At 30.5% G+C, this 6,857-nt stretch overlaps 1 pseudogene across 1 annotated transcript; it reads right to left on the bottom strand.

Moving 5' to 3' along the window:
* Positions 1-1,856: 1,856 nt before the first annotated feature.
* LOC145966588 (general transcription factor 3C polypeptide 5-like) lies at positions 1,857-5,444 on the bottom strand (annotated as a pseudogene). Its single transcript, XR_014437080.1, has 8 exons — positions 5,291-5,444; positions 4,456-4,590; positions 3,843-4,365; positions 3,186-3,752; positions 2,802-2,995; positions 2,524-2,706; positions 2,310-2,444; positions 1,857-2,168 (listed from the first exon to the last, which is right to left on the bottom strand). The product of XR_014437080.1 is annotated as a general transcription factor 3C polypeptide 5-like (transcript).
* Positions 5,445-6,857: the final 1,413 nt, after the last annotated feature.

Genomic DNA, 6,857 nt, shown 5'->3' with positions numbered 1-6,857 from the left:
GCAAAAATATTTTATATATTATAGCATACATGTACGGGAGGGGAAATATTAAATTAATTGAGAGAAATATTTTAAATTGTTGATTAATTTATTATATGATTGATGTATTACGAATTTTTATATTAATATCGACTTTGCGATTTGACTGTCAGACTAAAAACAATAACGAAATAAGCATATTTAGTCAAGTTAATATTTTTTTGTATAATATCTACATATATGTCATGATTACTATATAAATAAGACATTTAAATAATTTTCTTTTTTTAAGAAAAAGAAAGAGAGAAAGAGAAAAATGACTCGTAGTAATATTAATTACAATTTCAAAAACATCCTCTGATTATCTGTTATAAATATAAACGTTAAGCACAAATTCCCTTTTATATAAAGCAAAGTGTCCAAAATCATTGATTTTGAGAAACTAATTATTACGCCCAATTTATATTTTTATTTGTCCGTTGAACAGATATTTAATATCATCAATTGCACAATTATCGAAAAAATTTTGTCTTGAGTATAACTTTTAAAAAGTATAATGAATAAAAAAATCTAATTCTTATATATAAAATATCTAAATAAATATATTATAAAACATATTTTATAACGTATTAATGTATCTATTAAATATTAATATATCCATAAGGTTTTCATGTATCTCGTATAAAAATGTTTTATTTTATTTTATAATTTTAAATATTTGAAAATAATTTTAAATATATTGAAATTAAAATGTGGAATGTATGTTATATATATTGTATGTTATATATATGTGTCTTATATATTATATATACGTTATATTGCATGATAATTTAGAATGAATCACTATCCAGACAAAAGAACGAACAATATTTATTGTGTGAAAATAATATATAAATATGATAAATAATAAAATTATTTACCGCATATGTGTGTGTGTGTGTGTGTGTGTGTGCGTGTGTGTGTGTGTGTGTGTGTTCCGTACGTTGCCTAATACTTTTCCAGATCTTTTTTTTCTCCCTTGTATATTCTTCGCTGTTTCCTGGTGGCACTCATCCGCGTAAATATGATTAATTACAATTAGTAAAATACGATTAATTACCATAGTCTAATACGTGGGACATTTTGCATGATATTCTCGATCGCGGAATAATCATATGAAATTCGCACTTTATTATATCATAAGAGCAACATTTATACGAGATTAAAATTAATAATATAACGGTAATAAGCAGAGCGAGTAGCACTAGTACTGTTGATGTATATATAATATATATGCATAAAACACAAATCTCGTAAGATCAAAAATTAAAGTAATGAAAAATCGTGATTAAACTATTGTTTAATTAATAATTAATTTATACTTACTTTTTAGAAAAATTTAATCAAAAGATACTTATTAATTATAATAATTATAACGAATTATGTTGCAATATTAGTCACGATCGGGTTGGAAAAAGAATTTGATAATATACGAAGCGTTTCGCACACTACTACTTTATTATTCGAGTGTCACCGTGCGAATGATGACAAAGCTGTGACATGTATAGCGCGTTTGCTATACGTCGCCAAGGCCAAACATGGTATTATTGATAATTCTCTGCCGAAATATTTTACGTACTACATATACACGCGAAATTTTAAATTATAGAGAGTAAAACTTTAGAAAAAAACACCAGGGTCGAATCGTCTTGGCCTTGACATATGTTGTCAAAGTCACTGTCCTGAGTATATATATATATATATATATATATATATATATATGTATGTATGTATGTATGTATGTATGTATATATATGGTAAATGTTTACGTTACACAGCTCGAAAAATTTTTATTTTCATATATGTTGTAGAGGATACATTCCTAAGTAATACACTATTTGAATTTTGCAGCGCTCTTTTCGTTTCTAAGATATACACTTTTGAAGTTTCATACTTTTATGTCATCTTTTCGTTATTTCCTATTTATGTGTTTACATTTTTTTGTTTACATTTTCTCGTCACGGTTTCATGTTATAAAGTGTTTGTATATAACTTCCTTCGTTTTGAAAAGTATACATATGTGGACACCGTGGGTTCCGCCCCCACAACGTTTTAATAAACAACGAGCGACGGCTAAAACCTTCTGAAGGTTACTCAGAAGGGTGCCTCTATAACATATGTCAAAGTCAAAGTCATCAGAGATTACTCCTCTAAAGTAAATAATTACCGAATATTACATTTCAATGTATTTTTCAAAGAGGTATCTAATAGAAAAATGCAATTAGATTTTTTTTTGTATATTCATAGTTTTAATTACTTAAATTCAAGCTAAATAAATTTTCATTAATCACATTCAATTCCAAAGTAGACGTAACACTTGATCGAGTTTCTGTAGAATTCGCTTCGCCTTTTTTCGTGCTTTCATGAATCGTTTTATTAGTCTTTAATTTAACTATATTTCCGTTTTCGTGGAAGCGATGTTGGATCTATATTAAAAAGTATAATATATAATTTTATTCTTGATATATATAACATAATGTTAATGAAGTTGAAACAAGTACGTACGGTCCTCAGGAATGTTCATCTTTTTCTCAGAACAGCATGCACTTGTTTGTTTAAAATTTCTCTGCATTGTACATCAAAACCATTTGGCAACCATCCTCTCTTCTCGTGACATTTTATACCAGGTAAAGAATCAGGGAGCTTTGCCAACATTTCTTGTATTTCTTCTATTAAAATGTCGCAATACTAATAACAAAATAAATAAAGATAACAATTTTATTTATTACACGAAATCAAGTATTTTCATTATCAATACTGCAAAGAAAGGAATTAACAAATACCTGATAAAATATTTGCCGGCAAGGAGGTACCATACCTTCCCGGTATATATATACGTTCTCATGTAAATGATGTTCTTTTTTCGGACTTTGTTTCTGACTGAAAGTGGTGAGTACAGCAGGTTTTTGTTTACAAACAGGCGCAAATTTGTATGGTAATTTATAATTTCCTTTGCCTCTATCAGTAATTAATTCATCTATAAATCATACATAAAAATTTTACCCAACAAACACAGAATATTGCAGCAATATTGCGGCAATATTACAACATTGCAGCAATGTTGCTGCAATATTTTGGTTGAGTGGGTAATTGTTTTTAAAAAATATTGTTATATTGCTTATGTGAAATATTAAACACCTTTGGCAATTAAAAGATATATAACTTACACGTAGCTTTTAATCTATAATCTAACACCTGATACTTTCTCGCATTAATATCCTCCCTTGGATCGTAACCAAGTTTCACCCACATGTTTCTCCATGGTCCGGTCTTAAAAATATACGCTACTGCTAGTAATAATATCTTCAACTGTTCACGTGTAAATTGTGTTTTATATATAATGGCATTTTTGGACCAAATTGGACGCTCTTCAAAAAGTTGGTGCACTTTTTCTAAATGTGCATTCTGAGGAAACTTTACTTTCATAGCTGTTTCAATGCCTATTGGTGCTGCAGTAGGTACTCCTACTGTGGAAAAGTATATATTATTGGAAAAACCTGCTTGACATTTTTTGTTTTTATTCTCTGAATTAGAATCTATCTTAGTTTTTGGTACGTATTGCCGCACAGTGTCCATTTTGCTGAATCTAGCTGGTAGCGGAATGTAAGGCACGTCATTCTTCAACCAAGAATAAGGTGGAATGCCTACTGGATAAATCAAATTATATATGCACTCCAATTTTTTTGCATCTGATTTGCTCTGTGTCATTGGTACATATTGAAAATCGCATAAATCTACAAGAGAAAAGAAATATTAATATTCTGAATAAAAAGAGGATTAGAATCATTATACGGATGTTTTACACAATTTATTATAAAACATACTGGTAAATACGAATTCAGTTTCTACTTTTCCTAATATTTTTAAACATGGCAATTCATAATCTATTTCTTGGGACAAATTTTCATATTTGCTATTGTCAAAAGTAGGCAGTACATTCCTTTTTCCTTCTGGAGAGTTTTCATTTTCATGTGTACCATCTAAATTGTTTATATTATCTGCAGTACAATTTTTCTCTATAGTATTTTCAATATTAGCATTATCTTTGCAGCTATCCTCTTTTATCATAACGTTAGATATACTATTAATCTGTTCATCCTTCAACAAATGGAATGTTTTAAGATTTTCTTTATTAATAATGGAAGATCCAGTAGCTTTCAGATCTGCAGTATCTGTACACTTTGATTTTGTAGCTTCTGTTATATCTGCTTTTATTATCCTATTTTTTTTCATCCTAACTCTGAGTAAAAAACCAATTGTGCTGTATCTATTTCCATAGGTAGGTTTGCTATTTACATCATCAGGTCTGAACCGCAATCCTAGTCTTCTATTAGGGGCATCTGCAGTCTGTTAAATGACTAAATATATATATAATTGAATAATTGAATAAATTTTAATATAATTAATTGAATGTAATATCTAATTTGTATCATGTACCATAGAAATAGAACTAATGCCTCCTAATGTCTCGATTGCTTTATCAACGTTAACTACGTTACCCGGATAATTAATACATATCAGTTTCTTATCAAATCTGTATCCAGAAATTACCGGGCCTGGATACTGGTCATCCTGTTGATTCGTTTGTATTTATAAAAGGATATTCAGAATAAATCTTTAATTAGTCTTTAATTTAATTCGCTCATCTTACAAGTGTAGGCACGGAAGTGTCCCCCTCCGATTTTGATGAGCTTTTAATATGTTGTTTTCTAGACAAAAATAAGGGACACGTATTTTTTTATACGTGCCCATACGCGTCTAGAGGGTAAAACACCCCTTTGAAAAAAATCGGTTTTTTTCTTTCGAGATGAATGTTTCAGAAACTATAAGAGATAGAAAAAAATTTTCAAATTAAAAGTTAAATGGCTTCAAGAGTACTTTACAACAATAACAAAAAAAATGTTGAAAAATTATTTTGAAAAATTAAAAAAATAAAAAATTTTTTTGTTATTGTTGTAAAGTACTCTTGAAGCTTTTAATTTGAAATTTTTTTTCGTATGAGCACGTATAAAAAAATACGTGTCCCTTATTTTTGTCTAGAAAACAACATATTAAAAGCTCATCAAAATCGGAGGGAGACACTTCCGTGCATACACTTTTAGATTTTGATAAAATACTCCCATCCAAGTTTTGTGTCACAGATTTCTTTTAACCTTGAATTATATTTTCTCCAAATATAATTATAAAATTTTTGTTTTTATGCAAAAAGTCTTGGAATGTGAGTGTATTTACATCAAAATCTGAGTCAGTTAAATTGAATATTTATCCTTACATTATTCTCCGATAATTTGCTAGAGGAATCGTCGCTATCCATTTCTTAACGATAATCTGTAAGAGCCCCACGTAAGTCAGTAACGGCGAGAGGACGAAAATTAAGGATGACGACTGAACAGAATTAACTCGTGTTACTCGTAATGTGCTTTAAGACCTTTGCACAATGCTAGGCAACAGGTAATAGGAATAGGGAATAGAAACTATTCACCAATAAATATGCGGAATAGAAAATATCCGCCAATAAGAGCAGAGAATAGATACTATTTCTGTTCTTATTGCCTGTTACCTAGCATTGTGCAAGGGTCTTTACGCCTTAACATCTCATTGTAGATGCCGCTTAACTTTGGCCGTAACTTTAATCCTTAAGAAAATGCCGGAGTCCTGTTTTACTGATAAAATGACATATTTCTTTTTGTACCGAAATTTTTTCATTAGTTGCACAGAATAATAAATGCTTCTCCACGATTAAAGTATATACAGAAACACAGCGGAAATCTCCCGATTTTACGTTAAAAACAAAAAACAAATTGAAAAATTAGTTTTTTATCGGGGTCAAATCGTAACAATATTTGCTTTGTATGTACAAAACAAAATATATGTAGATTCCCGCTAGAGATTGTAAGAAGGAATATAAATGAACTTTTAGAAATGAGTTTAGAAGCCTAATGAAAAAGATTTCGATAAATAAACCGAACATTTGTCTATTATTAAGCATGTGCTTATTTTTTATTTATTTTCTAAAGGAAGAATTTTACAAGCATTCTGATAAAAAGGCCTATACCTGTAATATCTATAACGACCAAGTCTTTGTAGCAAGAGTTGCGTCGCCAATTCATATTGATCAAAGATCGCATATTTATAACGCTGGATTCTTTCAGGAATGTTAAAGAGACACTGCGAAAACTTCACAATATCATAAATACATAAACATAAACAGGATTCGTTATTTGGATATGTCCGAATGACATATAGAACATTGTATACGCACCGGCAGGAATGTATTATAATTTAATTATTATTTAATTTAATAGAATGATTGCCGGCCTTTGGTGCACGCGGTTCAACCGCATTTCTTAAAGAAAGAAAAGAAAAGTATGCATATCGATACTAAAGCACACGAGACACGTATAGAAACAGCGCGGTATATAGCTGTCTCGCTCGCACTCTCTCCGTTCGAGCATCGAGAGAAGGAGACAGCTATTGGACATCACTAACTCGGTACGTCTTGTAGTGCTTTCTCTCTCGCTCTTATAACGTGCGCAAAGGACTCAACATTGGAGCGTCCCCCACCATTCTACTCCCACTTTCTCCTTCGCTGCTTGGTTTACGTACGTGTGCGCTTTGCGTGTTTGCGTATGACGTCTGTGACCGTCACACACACAATGGGATTTTATTCCCGCCGGTGCTGTACAAAATATCGGTTCTTAATCTCGTTGTCACAGAATCTATACAGGGTGTCCCGAAACTAACGCTTGATATTTTAAAGGCAGATTCTCTGGCCAATTTAAAAATGATTTTTCCTCAGCGAAAATGTCGAGGAAGATCATTATTTTTTGCATATTCCC

This window comes from Camponotus vicinus, unplaced genomic scaffold (assembly GCF_025532165.1).
Source record: "Camponotus vicinus isolate PSW18456_S1 unplaced genomic scaffold, iyCamVici1.0 SCAF_2, whole genome shotgun sequence".
In the NCBI taxonomy this organism is placed as follows: domain Eukaryota; kingdom Metazoa; phylum Arthropoda; class Insecta; order Hymenoptera; family Formicidae; genus Camponotus; species Camponotus vicinus.
This window is presented reverse-complemented; position numbering and strand designations above follow the sequence as displayed.